General features: G+C 33.8%; 1 pseudogene; it reads left to right on the top strand.

The window, feature by feature from the left end:
• The window catches only part of LOC149546724 (uncharacterized), a 183945-nt pseudogene that overhangs the window by 89775 nt on the left and 77698 nt on the right, over window positions 1–16472 (top strand).

Below are 16472 nucleotides of genomic sequence, written 5' to 3'. Positions count from 1 at the left end.
AATAAAAAGTTAAAATAAAAATTAAGACATTAACACTACTAACTTAACTTTCAAACAATAAATTTTCAATGTTTTAAAACATTTAAATTAAACTACCTAACAATTAAAATCTAAATTTTAAACTTATTTTAAATAACTAATCTATCTTTAAACTAAAACTAAATTAATTATCACAAACGATAAATTTAATTAAGAACTAAAAACTAAATTAAATTTATACTAACTTAAAATTAAACTAATCTAATACTAATTTAAATTTAAAACTAATCTTAATTTAATATTAATTTAAATAATTTTAAATAAAAACAAACTAACTTAATTATAAACTAATTTTTAAAAGACAAATATTAATTAAATTATATATATATATATATATATATATATATATATATATATATATATATATATATATATATATATAAAAATAAAAACATAATCAAAACTAACAAATATATATATATATAAACTAACTTATACTAAAACTAAAACTTACACTATAACCCCAAACCCCTAACACTAACCGCCCACGACCACAAACTTCCAACTTCCACCCACGTGGGCTCAGGGCCCCATAAATATTTTTCCCCATCCTCACGCTGCCCCAAGCTTATTTAAAAGGACACAGCCCAAAATCGTGCAGGGCAGTACATTTTGTAGGAGCTGATGGAAGTAAGGGAGGTAACGGCTCAAGCTATTTAGGTAGTGCATTTTCATGGCTATTTAGCCAGTATCCGGGCATTCGCTATATTGCCACCGGAAAATTGTGAGTATTTTTCATTAGCGACTTGGCGAATCGTTGGATAATTTTGAACTCCGATGACACCACTTGCAAGTTTTTTCCCACATGCATTCCTTCTTGAAACTAACAGATCTGGGACATATCATGTGGTCATAAGAACATCTTGTGAACACATTTTGTGACATCGGATTCCACTTTTTAGTATCACACGTAATTTTTTGTTGATCGTTATCTCACTATGCATAACATATGAGCATCTTGCCATAGCAAGTATGCAACAACTGTGGATTCAAATCAAATCCAATGATAGGACTAAAACCCTTTTTCATAAGACTCAACCATGATGTCCAAACAGGCAGGAGAAGAATATCCGTTCTTCGCCCCTTTTTTTAAACAGAATTCACGCCAGGGTAAATTATATACACCCCATAGGAAGTTCGTCTATGTTTCATAGCAGACCGATAGTGCAGGGAAAATGTGGGGTACTTGTTGAAGTGCAAATCTTCAGTTATTTAGCCAATTAAAGTCATTTATCTCAACATATGGCTACTGAAGCTGTTCATCTGGACAACATGATGAAGATGAGTGGTTAGTATGTTCTTCAAGTTCCTTTCTAAATTTTTTACGATGAATTTGTTCCAGTTGCAATACAGTAGTTTTACAAACATATTTCAATGGATACTACATGGATCCTCAAACTTGAGTTTATAGAAGTCTTAGAAAGTGCATCTTTTAAGCTAAATTTCTCTCATGGATCATATGTTATAGCTATCAAATTATATATCAGATTTGTGTCATCTCCATTAGGCAATTTACAGTAGGTCTTTCCTGGATTAATAACAACTGCACGCATTTGTTGGAACTGTTGGAAAAAAGATAATGGGAAAGGACTAACACCATGCTGTAGAAAAACTACATGTGTTGGGTTGTTTATTATTTGTTTCTTTTTGTTCATAAGTAAAAATGGATTTGTCATGTAACTGTGCACCTCTAGCACAGTTATTTTATTATTTCTTTTTACTGCATAGTATTTCGTGGAGTTTGATATATTTATAAATATTGTATGTTGTCAACATATTTATTCAATGGCTATAAATAGTAACAGTACCTATGATTATGAGATAAATGCTTGCCTTATAGGTTTTATGAGATTGGTGTTGCAGCTGCACTATATGCAAATGTTGGATATTCTCAATCTAATATATTTATTGCTTTGGCTCACCCAGGATGCAGTTCAATAGGCCTTTTTAATCATTGTATATTTTGGTGGAAATGATTCTTTGGATCCTCACCCCTCAGGATTAGGTCCTCATGTACCACTTCCTAAATACATTGAGAACATTAAGAGAATGGCAACCTATCTCCAAGTACAATTTTCATCAGTATTCTGTGTTTAGATTTCTTCAAATTCATTTGAAAGATACAGATATTTCATTTTTTATGATGACAATTATCTAATTTGAGTTTGGGGTAAACAAATCAGGACCTCTTAGAGTCGACATGCTTGATTTTTTTAAGTTGCCCACCTGTTAATGAAGATTTGATTAGTAGTGCTTCAAGGTACTATTCTTCTTGTGTGTGTGTAATGGTTCACAATTTCATGATTCTGTAATCTACCTATTTGGCCTAACTTTTTTGGATTCTACAGTAGTATTTTTGCTCCAATAGTATGGACAAATGAATTGTGTCATTAGTATTCTAAAGCCTATGTGCAAGTCTGCAAAGAGATGGGTTTCAAGGTTATAGATTCATTACTACACTCAGGAATGGGCTCATCTTCAATCTTCAAAAGATTGAATATGAGCCCATTCCAAACTGTAGTAATGAACCTCAAAGCTCCTTCAGCGTGAGCATATCATGACCTTCAGATGATCTTTCTGAAGCTACTCTAACATTGTATCCTTCAAACTTTAGTTTATATCTGCCAACAACAACACTATTTTGCATCATTAGAATCATAAATAAGGAATGCAGAGGTAAGCTTTTCTAGGTTTTTGCTGAGAAAATGTTGATATTAAAGGAGTGGGGTTGCTTGGCATTTTATGCAAATTTGTTATGCACAAATAGGAATAAATTGAGTTTGAAATGATATATATCAATTGTTACCTCATTTCAAAATGTGGTTAGCTTTAGGAATTCTTTTATAAGATGTTATATGAAATGATTGCTAGCTAACACTTGCCAAGGAAACATAACTTGCTTCTTCCCACAGTGAATTCTGCTCAAGGTTTTGGCATTGTGAAGTGTAGCCTATTTCTTTATGTGCCAATGGAAATACTGAGAATGCTAAGAGATGGCATGGTTACTCTCGTTGATGTTATTTCTTTCTTGCATTATATGAGATTCATTACTACACTCGGGAATGGGCTCATCTTCAGTCTTTAGAAAATTAAAGATGAGCCCATTCTGAGTATAGTAATGAATCTCAAAGCTCCTTCAGCTTGAGCATATGATGTCTTTCAGATGATCTTTCTGAAGCTGCATCAACATTGTATCCTTCAGGTGTTTGATTGTTCATCTTTCTTCTTTATTATTCTATAGAACAATTCTTATGGTTTATGTTTTTTAGCATCAATTCGTAATTTCAGTCGAAAATCTCTATTTATCTTTTCTTGCCAGACACGATTGCTTAGTTCTTATGTAAATGTCTTTTCTTTTGCAGGTTGGACTTGAACTCACCACCAATGTTCTTTATACTCAGCCAACAATATATTTGTACCAAGTATAGTGCATTGTAATGGAATTGTTCATACAATGTTGATGCTTACTCAAGAATACTATTTTTATTTAGTTTTATTTGCCAAGTTTCCTTTTCAGTTTGATTTTGACTTGGTGATGCTTGAGACTCAAATGCCTACAAATACTTCATGCAATGTCCAGTCTCAAGCCTTGATCACTAGGCAAGCTCCTAGCTCTTATTATAGTTTTCTTACTGCAATGTCACATCTAGTTTGCATGTGATTCTACTGACCTAAAGGATCCTTAACCACAAACAACAGTAGTCTCCTCTGCCCAAGATAATACAACTTTGTTTGGATTTAAATAAGAAAATTGCAGCAGCATTATTAGTGAGGATTTGTGTCTACTCAGAAACTTCTGATCTAAGAAAGCCTTCCTGAGGGTTGTGAGCTTGTGTACTTCTCCTTTACATCAAAGGTTCAATGTGAGGATGTTGCTAAGACCCTGCCCAAGGTTACAAATGCAAAGTGGACTAGTTTTTAATGTTTCTCACTAGCAATAAAGCATGTTTTATTAGCCCATTATCTAGTTGGTTCACCTTTATTTCAAATTTAATGCAGGGACGAGGAGCTTCTTGGTCAGGGTCTTGCATTGAATGATGAATTAGATCGTGTGCTAGGGAAACACAACTCCATTACTATAGGGTCTCCTATTACATGAAAAAGAACAAAAGAGAGTAAACTACAATAAATTTGGTAACTTTCCACATTTCAAATGTGGATTATACCTTTGAACTATTGCATAGAGAGAGGGGGGGGGGGGGGGGGGGTAGGGTGTTGCAGAACTATTGCATAGCCAAGGAGACAACAAAGGAGCCTCCTTGTCTCCCTTACCCCCACATGTGAGAGAGAACACTATTGCATAGAAAGGTACATAGACAACAGAGCAAGAACATGCACTAGATTTTTCCCTAAACTGGGTGTTCCCAAAGGTAAATAACTGAGGCTGTTCCACTTGTCTATTTTCATATTTTCCATTTGAATGTATGCATTAGAATCTATTATCAATAACTCGGCATAATATCTGTGTTGGTGACATTGTCCATTGGAATTGGAATGTGGAAGATAGGTATGTGCCAAAATTTTATTCTATTTGAGAGCACATGCTTTTCCCTCTTGTTTTATGGTCTATGGCAATCCAAATGACTGTTAGAAAAACCAATCTCAAAGTTCAGAATGGTAGAATGATAATATCTTCATGAGTTGATTTATAATCTTGTGTCGTTTACATTGTAATATAAGTATAATAGGTTAAATTGTAGGTTCAATTTGGGGAGGGGTTAGGGTACATCTTGTTTGTGAATTCTTGTAATTTTTAAACATAAAGAATTAGTTTATGGGTAGATTGTTATTCATGATCTTTGCCTTTCCACTGGTCTATTGGCAGTTGCTTTGCTAACGTGGTGCTTCAGTGTCTAATATACACAAAACCTCTTGTAGCCTATCTACTCCATGGATCGCATTCTCAAAAATGTATGTTATCATTTCTCAGTAGATTTATCCTTAGACACAAGCATTGCAATATTAGTTGTGGCTTGCAAAAACAATAACATATACTATTTGTTGGGTCTGCTCAGGTCAGAAGAAAGACTGGTGCTTCATGTGTAAGCTTGAGTTTCTTGTCTCGAGGGTGAGAGGAGGAGATGGTTCCTTATCACCAATTAGAATACTTTCTAGAATTAAAAACATTGGCAATCACCTTAGATATGGAAAACAGGAAGATGCTCATGAGTTTTTGAGGTAACATGAATTGCAAAGTTCTTAGAGTCTTTCAATTTTTAAATCATACCGACATATATCAAGATAGAAATGCTCATAGAAAGGAGTATTTAAGGATATGCTACAAATTATGTGCACACAAAAATTAATCTCCATTGATGTGCTTAAACATACTTACATGGCACACGCATGCATGCTTGCATGTGCGCGCACACACACAGATTGATATCTTGTTTTTCTTTTTCCTTTTAGATTTTCAGTTGATACTATGTAGTCAATATGCCTTGATGAAGCTAGTGGAGAGGAAGCCATTCATCCAATAGCACATGTGACTATGTTCATTCAACAAACATTTGGTGGTTATCTTCAGTCAAAGGTGGTGCTAGTATTAACTTTAAAATGCAAAAATGTTAATGAACAAATACACGTGATTTGTAGATTTTGATTATAAAATTTATTTCTATATAAGGAGTTTAAATTAGGGGAGTCGGCCTGGCAAGCTAACATGGTGAGTCAACTTAAAGTGGTGAGTTGGTGGGGCAAGTGGGGGTGACTTGGTGAGTTGACCTGGAGAGTTGGCTTAGGGGGCGGACTTGGTGAGTGAACTTAGAAAGTCGACTTGGTGAGCGTACTTCAATTGTCAACTTGGCAAGCTGACTTGGGGAGATGACCTGGCGATCTAACATGGTGAGTGGGCTTAAAGTGGCAACTTGGTGGGGCAAGTTGGTGAGCCGACTTAGCAAGGCCACTTAGAGACGCGACTTGGTGAGCAAGCTCGATGAGCGGACCTAACAACTGACCTTGATGAGGCACTTTGGTGGAGTGACTTGATGACTAAACTCAAAGAGTCAACTTGGCGAGCATACTTGCACTAGTACATTTGGGTTCATTTTTCAACCTTTATTGGTCGAATTTCTAACCCAATTTTTGACCAAATTCAACCAACCCATTGGTCAAAATTTTTTTGGTTCAAATTTTGACCAACTCACTGGCACATGATTTGTCTCAATCATATAACTAATTATATATTCTTCATATTAGTTATTGTCGATTTTTTTCAGGCATTCTATAAAATAGTTCACATGCCTTGCGTATGATATGATATTTTGCATGCATCCTGCACTCTCTTTCATCCAGCTAATGATGGATTACGCAGAGTCCTCTGAAACCATGATGCTAAAAAATACACAATCAAATCCAAAATAAACTTGCACTACAAATGGATTGTCGAAATCTGATATTGGTAAACTTGCATGCATGTCTACCAGGACAATCACAACTTAAACATACATTTGTCCTAGTAGACATGCATGCAAAATTAACAATATCAGATTTCCACAATCCATTTGTAGTGCAAGTCCATTTTGGATTTGATTGTGTGTTTTTTAGAATCATGGTTTCAGATCACTTTGCATAATCCATCATCAGCTGGATGAGAGAGTGTAGGATGCATGTAAAATTTAATATCATAAGCAAGACATGTGAATTGTTTTATAGAATGCCTGAAAAAAATTTACACCTAGCTGTTGGTGGAAATTTCCACCTTCATTGGTTGAAATTTCCACCAACTCCTGGGCATTTTCTACCTTTGTTGGTGGAAATTTCCACCAACACTTAAATTTTTTTCTACCTTTGCTAGTCAAAATTTCCACCTTCATTGGTTGAAATTTCCACCAACGTCTAAAATTTTTTTCCACCTTTGCTAGTCGAAATTTCCACCTTCATTGGTTGAAATTTCCACCAATGTGCAGATTTTTTTTTCTACCTTTGTTGGTCGAAATTTCCACCAACATCTAATTTTTTTTCCACCTTTGTTGGTCAAAATTTCCACCTTCATTGGTCAAAATTTCCACCAATGTCTAAATTTTTTGTCCACCTTTCTTGGTCAAAATTTCCACCTTCATTGGTCGAAATTTCCACCAATGCCTAAATTTTTTTTCCACCTTGTCAAAATTTCCACCAACATGCAAATTTTTTTCTACCTTTGTTGGTCGAAATTTTGACCAATTCCTGTTTGAACCCATACAATGGCTTAGGTAGGTTTTCGACCAATAGATTGGTCAAAATTTTGACCAACCAATGAGTTGGTCAAAATTTTGACTAGAAAAATATCCACCAATGGGTTGGTCGAAGTTGGTCGAAAGTTGGTCGAAAATTGGGTCAAAATTTTGACCAATAAAGGTCAAAAAATGAACCCAAATGTACTAGTGTGGAGTCACATTTGAAGAAGTTTATATTAATTAGTCTAAATCTTAAGTACAAGTCCATAATCAAGAGCAAAAAATAGGTACATAATCTCATAAGCAAGTGTAAATACAACTGATACGATGAAATACATCTAATGAATAATATCCACTACACATATTACAGGGTATGCTAGAATAGATACAAGTTTATTGAAATACAAGATACATTTAATATATATACATCAACTAAATAGAAGTCTCCAAGATAGGAATAGAAATGATAATGGTACAAATGCATCCACATGTTGGAAGTGGGAAGGATTAATTGAGAGGGGAGGGGTGAATCAGTTACTACAAAAACAAATCCAAGTCCCTTTAAGATTTCAACACAATATAAAACCAAAACTTGTTGTAACTCGGTTAACACTAAATATTCTATTGTAACTTGATTAACACTGAATATATTATTGTCACTCGGTTAGCGCAGAGATCTTAAGATATTAATGTGGTTAGCCTTTATTAACTTAGATGCAGAAACATAAATAAAATAACATGAACACATAATGTGGAAACCCAATTTGGGAAATTGCAACTAGTTATTGTTTTTCACTCTTCTGAAGTGAGCCCTGTTAGGAGCCAACCCTATTAAAGGTTACAAAACACATTGCTAGGTGTGACCCTATTAGAGGATTTAATTCACCCTATTAGGAGTGACCTTGTTAGAGGTCTTCAGACACTTTAATCTAGAAATGCCACCTTGTTAGAGGATTTGCTGAATAGATGTTAGGCTAACTCTATTAAGAGATTTGATTCACTACTACAATTATTAGAGAATAACAATTACTTGACTTGATTATTGATTCAAATGTCTTTGCAAATTTAGATCTTAATTCTAGCTTGATTACTTGATCCTCCTTGATCAAAATGCTCTTTGTAGCTTGGTCAACTCAGATATTCTACCCTTCAAATTTTCTTCCTTAATTCATCTTCTTTAATTCCATACTTCAATCCTCAACTTGACCTCTCATATTTATGATTCACCTTGTCAAGTCAACTTGAATACTCTTTTAATAAAATAATTTCCATCCCTTAAGTCAGCTAGTATTAACCAATAAATTTACCAGATTAAATATGTTGACAGTCATCTGACACAGAATTGAGTATGAATGACCTTCAATCTTCTTCAGATGTGCCTAAGTGTATGAATGATCAAGATATTTCTCCTTGCTTGAACATCTTGTCTATGAAGGACATTAGCAGCTCATTAAAGAACAAGGAGGCTGAGAGAATTAGAGACATTTCTGCTTGCTCAAGTGTAGTTCAGTCTGCTACACACAAGGTGTAGTAGATCCTTCTAATAGAGGCTTCTAAGAAAGAACTTTCTCAAATAGATGATTCTTATGTAGAAAATAGTGGTGAGAGGTCTCCTTTTCGAAATACTTTATTTGTAAACAAGATTGTTTCTACATTGAAGAATTCTGAAGTTGAACACACACATAGTGTTGGAATTTCACCTTGTGGTATAGATGATTCCGATGTCCTTCCAGCAAAGGCATGTAAACTGGGAATGTCTGAGCTTTCAACAGATGATGATACATTACCTTTCCTTAAGGAGTTATCTAAAGACATAACCGATATTTCATTGAAAAAACCTATGTTTACGAGAGGTATAGATGATTCTACAAAAGATGAGAATGGGGATGTCCCCTCAAAGATGACAGAGAATACAGAGTGTCATGACAGATCTCCTTGCTTTGAAACCTTTTTTGTAGATGACAAGCCCTTTAATCTAGCATAGATAATTCTACTGCAAATCAAACTGTGGATGGTCTTCCAACAGAAGATTCTAGGCAAAAACTTGCTCATTTAGATGCTTCACCAAAGATGTCCAAGGTCACAAAGGACTAGGACAGATCTCTTGGCTCAAACATTGTGTTTCTAGAGGGCATTGGTAATTGTGTTGCAAGTAGTACTTATGTAAAATGTTCTTTAGCTATGAAGGATTCTACCTTAGTAGAGAACTAGGTTGTTCTTCCACCTGGAGGCTTGCAAGATAGAATGCAATAAATTTGATAATACTTTGAAGTTGTCTGAGCTCATGAAGGATGACAACTTATCACCCTACTTAAACATGGACTCTACTACTATATTGTAAATGTCGAAAGCTACAAATGGCACTGATATATCTATTTGTTCAAATGGCATTGACTCTAATCTACACAAAATGTTGGAGACTCATACAACAGAAGATTCAAAATACAAATGGAACTAGTGAGACAAGGCTCCAGTACATCATCAAAAATGTTGAAGCTTGCAGGCATTGATGGATTATTGCAGTGTGTGGATGTTGATATTTATGCTCCAGAACAAGGCTTGGAGATCCTTCAAATAGATTCTCATTTATAAATGGGTCATGATAATCTCAGCTTTCAATGGGAAAGCTGTCGATAGTGACCTTACCAAACTTAGTTTAAGGCATCTTCAGAGGTTGTACAAGGAGAAACAACTGAAATGAAAGAAGTCTGGAAAGGTGATAAGGAAACACCCTACTTTTGGAGAAGAAAGTCAATAGGATTACAAGACACAGTTACAACACAATGTCATGACAGAAGTCAATAAAATTTTGAACAAGCCCCAACTAGAAGTATCTAAAAAGCTTGATGAGCCTAAAGAATTCCATTAGAAATCACCAGTAGAAAATGATCGTGATTCTCTCCATTGATCAATAGTGGCATGAACCATAATCTTAGAAACTATGTTTGGTGAGAGTCTGCAGGATTGCAAGACAAATATACATTGCAATAACAATGTTGCTAAAGTCAATATTGCATCAGTAGAGGACGATTCTCTCCATGTATCATTAGCAGCAGAAAACAAAATATCATAAAATGGGATTGTTAAGAGTCAAGAAATTTGCAAGACATAGTTACACTACAGTAACGATGTGTCACAAGTCAATATTGCATTGGCAAAACATGAAATTGTAGAGGGATCTAAAAATCTTGATAAGCCTAAAGAATTCAGTACAGGGAGTAACTACATTCACCCCCAAAAAGCACCAGTAAAAATAGAATTGACAGAGGTGACAAGCTATTACAGGGCATCCCCTGGTTTCAATAGTCAGCCTTCCAAAGTCTATTCTCCAATGAGCAAGCCTAAATTTTCAAAGGTATGCAATAAACCTAATAAGCTAGATGAAGATGGTACATCCTTGAAAAAATGAAAGGACACAAGAGATCATGATTTACTCTATGAGTCACCAGCATCAAGAATTGTACCTTCAAAAACTGTGTATGCTGATGAAAGGAATGGTTTACCTTTAGATGAAAAGGCTTTGCTACCAAATAATTCTATGGAATTAGGACTACTTTTTGAAGAACATACTATTTTTTAGGAAGAATCAATAATACCCAAACTTGTAAATAGGTTGAAAATTCTAAATGACAGATTACAATCATTGCAGACCAATTTACAAGGATTGGCACCAAAATCAACCTATGCTACCCCTCTCATAAAAGCAATGAATTGAAAAAGTATTAGAAGTGCAAAGAAGAATAGGATTCCTATGTCTATGAGTTGATTTAGCATGACATCCATAAAGGAAAATCCCACTGACAAGAAGACTCCTCTTAGCTTAAATAATGATCAGCAATTGTACAATGAGAACCAAATAAAGTCAAAGATTCTGAAAAGGTAGTGGGTAAATGAATAGCCTTAAGGAATTTGTCATTAAATGTATTGGAAGAGAGGGATTAGACAACACTCCACATTCATGAAGAAGATTGAAGTTAGGAAGGACTTTGCATTGTGTTTGCATAAAACTCTAAATTGGGTTTCTACTTCAATTTGCATAGAATCATTCAGCATAATGTAAACTTGTAGATGATAGCATTTGAGAATTGAAAAATTACATGTTTTCCTCATCATGCACCTCCATTTCTTTGTCATATAATAGGGTTTAGAATTTGGATAATTTGGGAAAATTTGAAGAATGCTTTGTATGATCTTTGATTATTTTGTATCTGCATTCTATTGTAGCATGTTGCCTGTGAATGTTCACTATGCCATAAATTAATCATGCGCTTCCATTTCTTTGTCGTATCCATTGGTTCTTTAGAATTTGGATTATTCAAAAAACAAATATCATGCTAATCACGACAATGAGTATCATAAAAAAAACAACCAATTATTGAGGAAAGGAAGGGAAAAAACTCACTCGCTTGAAGATTGAATCCAAGAAGCAATGGAGATGACTGAAATGCCTATAAATCCTTCTATTTTTCTGCCACTTGAAATTATCCTTCTTGCCCTAAAAAATGGAAAAAATGCTATCATTAAATCCAAAACTATATTTCTTTCTCGCTTCTGTACAATTTGACTTCCTCTGGATGTATAAATTTGTTGGTTCTGATTTGGGAGTGGTGATATGATTTCTTCTCATAGGTGATCGATTGAAGAAAAGGTATAGCTCTTTCATTCAGATAAACCTAGACAGGGAAACATTGAACTCAATCAGGTAATCCATTCTAGATTGGGTGAGAATGGTTGTTAGAATTTTGATACCCGCACGCGCGGGAAGTGAAAATGAAACGATGTCAAATGTGCCCTTTGTGATTTTTGTTCGGTGACCATTATTTTTAGTTAGTTAATAGGGTTCATTATATTATAACCATTGATTAATTATTTTTTTATAATTAAGTAATTTTAATTTTTAGTTAATTAGTATTTACAATAATAAATAATATAATTTAGGTGATGCACATTATATAGACATTGGAATTATATTTATTTTGTCTTTTTTTTTAAGTTTAAATATAATTCAAATAGTTTGATCATAAGTTAGGTTCAACATGTAATTATTCCAAGTGTATTGATCTTTATAATGTATTTCAATAGAGACAATTTTTGAAAAATTCAAGTTTAAGTTCTTATTTTATATTGTATCTTTATTTTATAATTTAATGAAAGAGAGCTTTTACGTTTGTATATTTGTAAGACTATGTTTGTTTCTAAAATTAAGATTATGTACTTGCAAATGAATCGCTATCACCTATTAGAACTTGATCACTTCCAAGGTTGTAAAGATATATTTTGAATGTCTTTAATGGATTATATTTTCCTTTCTTCAATATAGATAATTGTACAATGTCTTATATATTTTGTACATATAAAACTATATGACTAATTATTAGTGACTAACTATGAGTCATTTTTTTAGCCATTTAATCAGTAGTATATTTAGTAAGTTGTTTTTCTGTGGCTAGTTATAGGTGACTACTTATCCAATCACTTATATAGTCATCTATTTGGTAATTTAATTCATCATTTATATTTGGTTAATCTTGTTATTTTACTCGGTGATCAAATTAGTCACTCATTTAGTCGCTTATATCTGTAAATTGTCAACAAATAGTGGAATGTGATCAGTTTTAGTCACATGATTAAATTTTTTAGTCGTGTGACTAAAAATTTTAGTCACATAGTCACATATTTGCCAAAATGTACTAGTGGGTGTCCTAGAAGAACTAGGTGCACTCACCTTCATCTTCTCTTCCTCCTTCTCTTCCTCCTTTTTTCTTCTTCTCTTCTTCATCTTTTCTCTTATTATCTTCTTCCTCTTTTCTTTTCTTGTCATCTACTTCTTCTTCTTTCTTTCTTCCTACTTCTTCATCTCCTCTTCTCTTTTCTTATCTTCTTCTTCTTCTTTCCTCTTTTTCTCCTCTTCCAATTTCTTTTTCTTCTCATCTTCTAGCTTCCTTTCTTCTACTTTTCTCTTCTCCTCTTCAACTTTCCTCATTCTCAAATCTGATGTAGCTCACCAAATTGCCAGCAACTAATGGTCCATAATCCTTGAATGGATCCTCTATTATATCCAAGGTGATCCTTGTACTGTCCACTTGCATTGTATCAGTTCCAATAGTTACATGTAAAGTATCCTCTATTGCTGATGTATCCTTTATTGTCTTAACCACTAATATAATTGTTGGTAAAGTCTCTGTAGACTTCTTTTTTGTTGTTATAGACTTATTTGGTGTCTTCTTTTCTTCTTCCATAGGGATTACTCCCCCTAAATCTTTGTTTGTCTGTACAACACTGGATGTAGGGGTCATAAATGTAACACTTTCATTTTTTGTCTCCTTGTTCACTTCCTCATAATTTCCACCCATCAAAAGAATTGCTCTCTTCTTATTCCTCAACAAGGGCTCAATACCCTTCATTATCCACTCCATTTCATTATTATTTTTTAACTCACAATGTTTCTTATATGACTTTCTCTAATTTCTCTATCTTCATCTGCTACTCTTCTTCTCCTATTAATTAACCTATTGTACAAATCTTGTTGTATATTGTATGTCTTCAAATTTCTTATTTGCTAATATCATATGCCTAAATACAACATTCTCCAACTACAATCTATCCATATTATTGTACAAATCATTGTATTTATTCAACTATACAAAATTACTTTTATCAATAATTTGAACATTCAAATTCTCAATTTTTTGTTTCTATGGCTTCTTACTAGAGACTTTCTTTACCTCTCTTTTTCTTTCTCAACTGGTTTATCCTTTGATTCCTCTTCATCATACTCATTTGATTCAACTATTTTCAATATTTTTCTTCTCTTACCCAATCCACTAGACATTTTCTTTGTTCTTTTTTTTGGGATGAGGTTCAACTTGTTCTTGCTTTACTTATCTCAACCTTATAGACCTTGATGCAGGAGCATCTTACATCAAAAATAAAGGTGGGTATAATTTTTTTTTAAATAAAAAAATTAAAAGGAATAAAAAAATTATTTTAAAAAAATTAAAAATTAAAAATTGTGGAGGAGAGAGAAAGTGATGAAAATTAGAAGAAAATAATAAATAAATAATGGAGAAAAGAGGGAAAAAGACATTTAATAGGTGGCATTATTATATGAAACTTGTGGCTTGAGGGTTTATTTAATGTAACTTGCTAGGCCAACTTGTGTCTTGGTTTGGCATAAGTAGAGGGTCTTGTCTTTTCATTATTCATCATCCAGCATGGTGGAATTCAGCTAGAGAGGAGTAGCTGAGAGGAGAGAAATTAGAGAAGAGCTAGTAGTTGTGGCTTTGGAAACAAGAAGGTTGCTTGGTGGCTTGTGAGCACAAGTTTAGATTATTTTTTGGGGTTTTCTACCATATTATGGATCTGGACTAGCTAGGGTTTGGATCTTGCGAGATCTTACAGAATTACTATTGCAATTACTTATGTATTTTTTCATAATCCAAAAGGCCTTATAGCCGAGCACATTGGATATAAATCTTATGGTTATATTATGAGAATTAGCATTATTTTGGATCTAAATATTTCTATTATTTTTTATCTTCCACTATGTGGTTATTTGGTGGAGGCTATGACATCTCCTTTGGGGATTCCCCTTCCTTGCACTATGTCGAGTGGTATCAGAGCACAATTGTTCCTAAGTGTGTAGACAAATCACCAAAGTTAAAGTAGTTTACACTAGGACCTTGGGTTGGGAGAAGTTGACTTGAGAAGATCTTTATCAGATGGATCAATGGTTGCAAAGATGGAAGGTTGATCTTGTTGGAGTATGATCACAAAGAGTTTGTGTGATGTTGTCGATCTATACTCTTGGACTTGTGATTTTTTTTTAGTTGTTCATGTGAGGTGGCAGGTTGTGATCTGACTTGCATATAATTTAGGTTTGTCACAAGTTGTGTGGGAAAGATTTGTTGTAGAGGTTTTATGAAGATCTTGGAAGAGGCTTTTGAGAAGATTGGACCCTAGGTTGGTTGTGAATATCTATACTATAGTGGAGACAAGGATTAATGAGATGATTGCTTGGGTGGATGTTATTGTGGAGATTTCTTTTTCTAGAAGAGTTGAGGAACCGAAGAAGAAATTAGTATGCTACTAGAGTTGGAGTCTACCAATTCAAAAGAGAGTTGTCTAGCCGATTAAAAGAGTTGTTCGAGAGAAAAGAGGGCATGGCAAGGTCGAGGTAGAAGTTGGTTTTATTGATCAGTTTAAGAAGGAGTGTGTTGCGAAACCTATAAAGAAACTCATAGTTGTTACTAAGGATATTCTTAACCTTGTTTATGCTAGGATGGAGACTTATTTTCATGATTAGTTGGTTGTGTCTGACATAGAAATTGTAGACCACTTGGTCATGGATAATCAAGTTGGTGTGTATGTGGAGTTGGATTTTGGTGGTGAAATTCATTGGTTGTTGATGTGGTTGAGGATCTACATGATCTTATAGATCTATATGTTCCTAATTTCCTGATGGTTGACATACCAGAGGATCTACATGTTGTTCTTATTGTGGATTTGGGTTTACATGTTGTTGACTTGATTTTGAGGTTACATGGTGCTGCTAACATGAATTGCATGTTTGAGGATATTGCTATTGTTGGTTTGTTGGTAAACAGATTTTTCACTTAGAAAATATGTGATTTATCCTAAAGAAGTGTGGGGCAAATCAATTTCTCCAATAGTTGGATAAGCCCTTAATATTCGGCATTCCTCTACGTTTAGAGGGGCAGCTCCCTTATAAGATAAAATTTTGATTTTTCAATAAAGATGATTACAACTTAGAATGTATAAAGGAAACTATTGATGACAAATACAGCACACGAGTTCAATATTTCCATAAAATTGATGTAGACTGCTAATGAAAACAAACAAGAACTACACTAGAGAGCTATCATCAACACAATTCTAATTCAATGATTAATGAATATTTACACCATACTATGAAAATACTCATACTGATGAATCAACACTTCAACAATTCAGATTTATTAGGAAAGAGAATGCAAAATATTCTTTTCTTTTATTTCTTAGCACCAAGAACATAAGAAATGACTAATTACAAGAACAACAATTGTAAACACTTTCCAAAAATTACCTTGTTATCAAAACATAAGTGTTCCCTATGTCCAAGTCCAAAAAGTCCCTTATTACATTGAGATTCATGAATTTATAGCTATTCTAGAATAACTAACCTTTTGAGTTTGTAACTACTTAAAAAGTTAGAGTTTGGACTATTCTGAAGATAGTTCATAACCAAGTCTAACTTTCATTGCTTAACTTCAGTTG

Source organism: Cupressus sempervirens, chromosome 7 (assembly GCF_028749045.1).
Source record: "Cupressus sempervirens isolate cs-2001-9-10 chromosome 7, ASM2874904v1, whole genome shotgun sequence".
Taxonomy (NCBI): Eukaryota; Viridiplantae; Streptophyta; class Pinopsida; order Cupressales; family Cupressaceae; genus Cupressus; species Cupressus sempervirens.
This window is presented reverse-complemented; position numbering and strand designations above follow the sequence as displayed.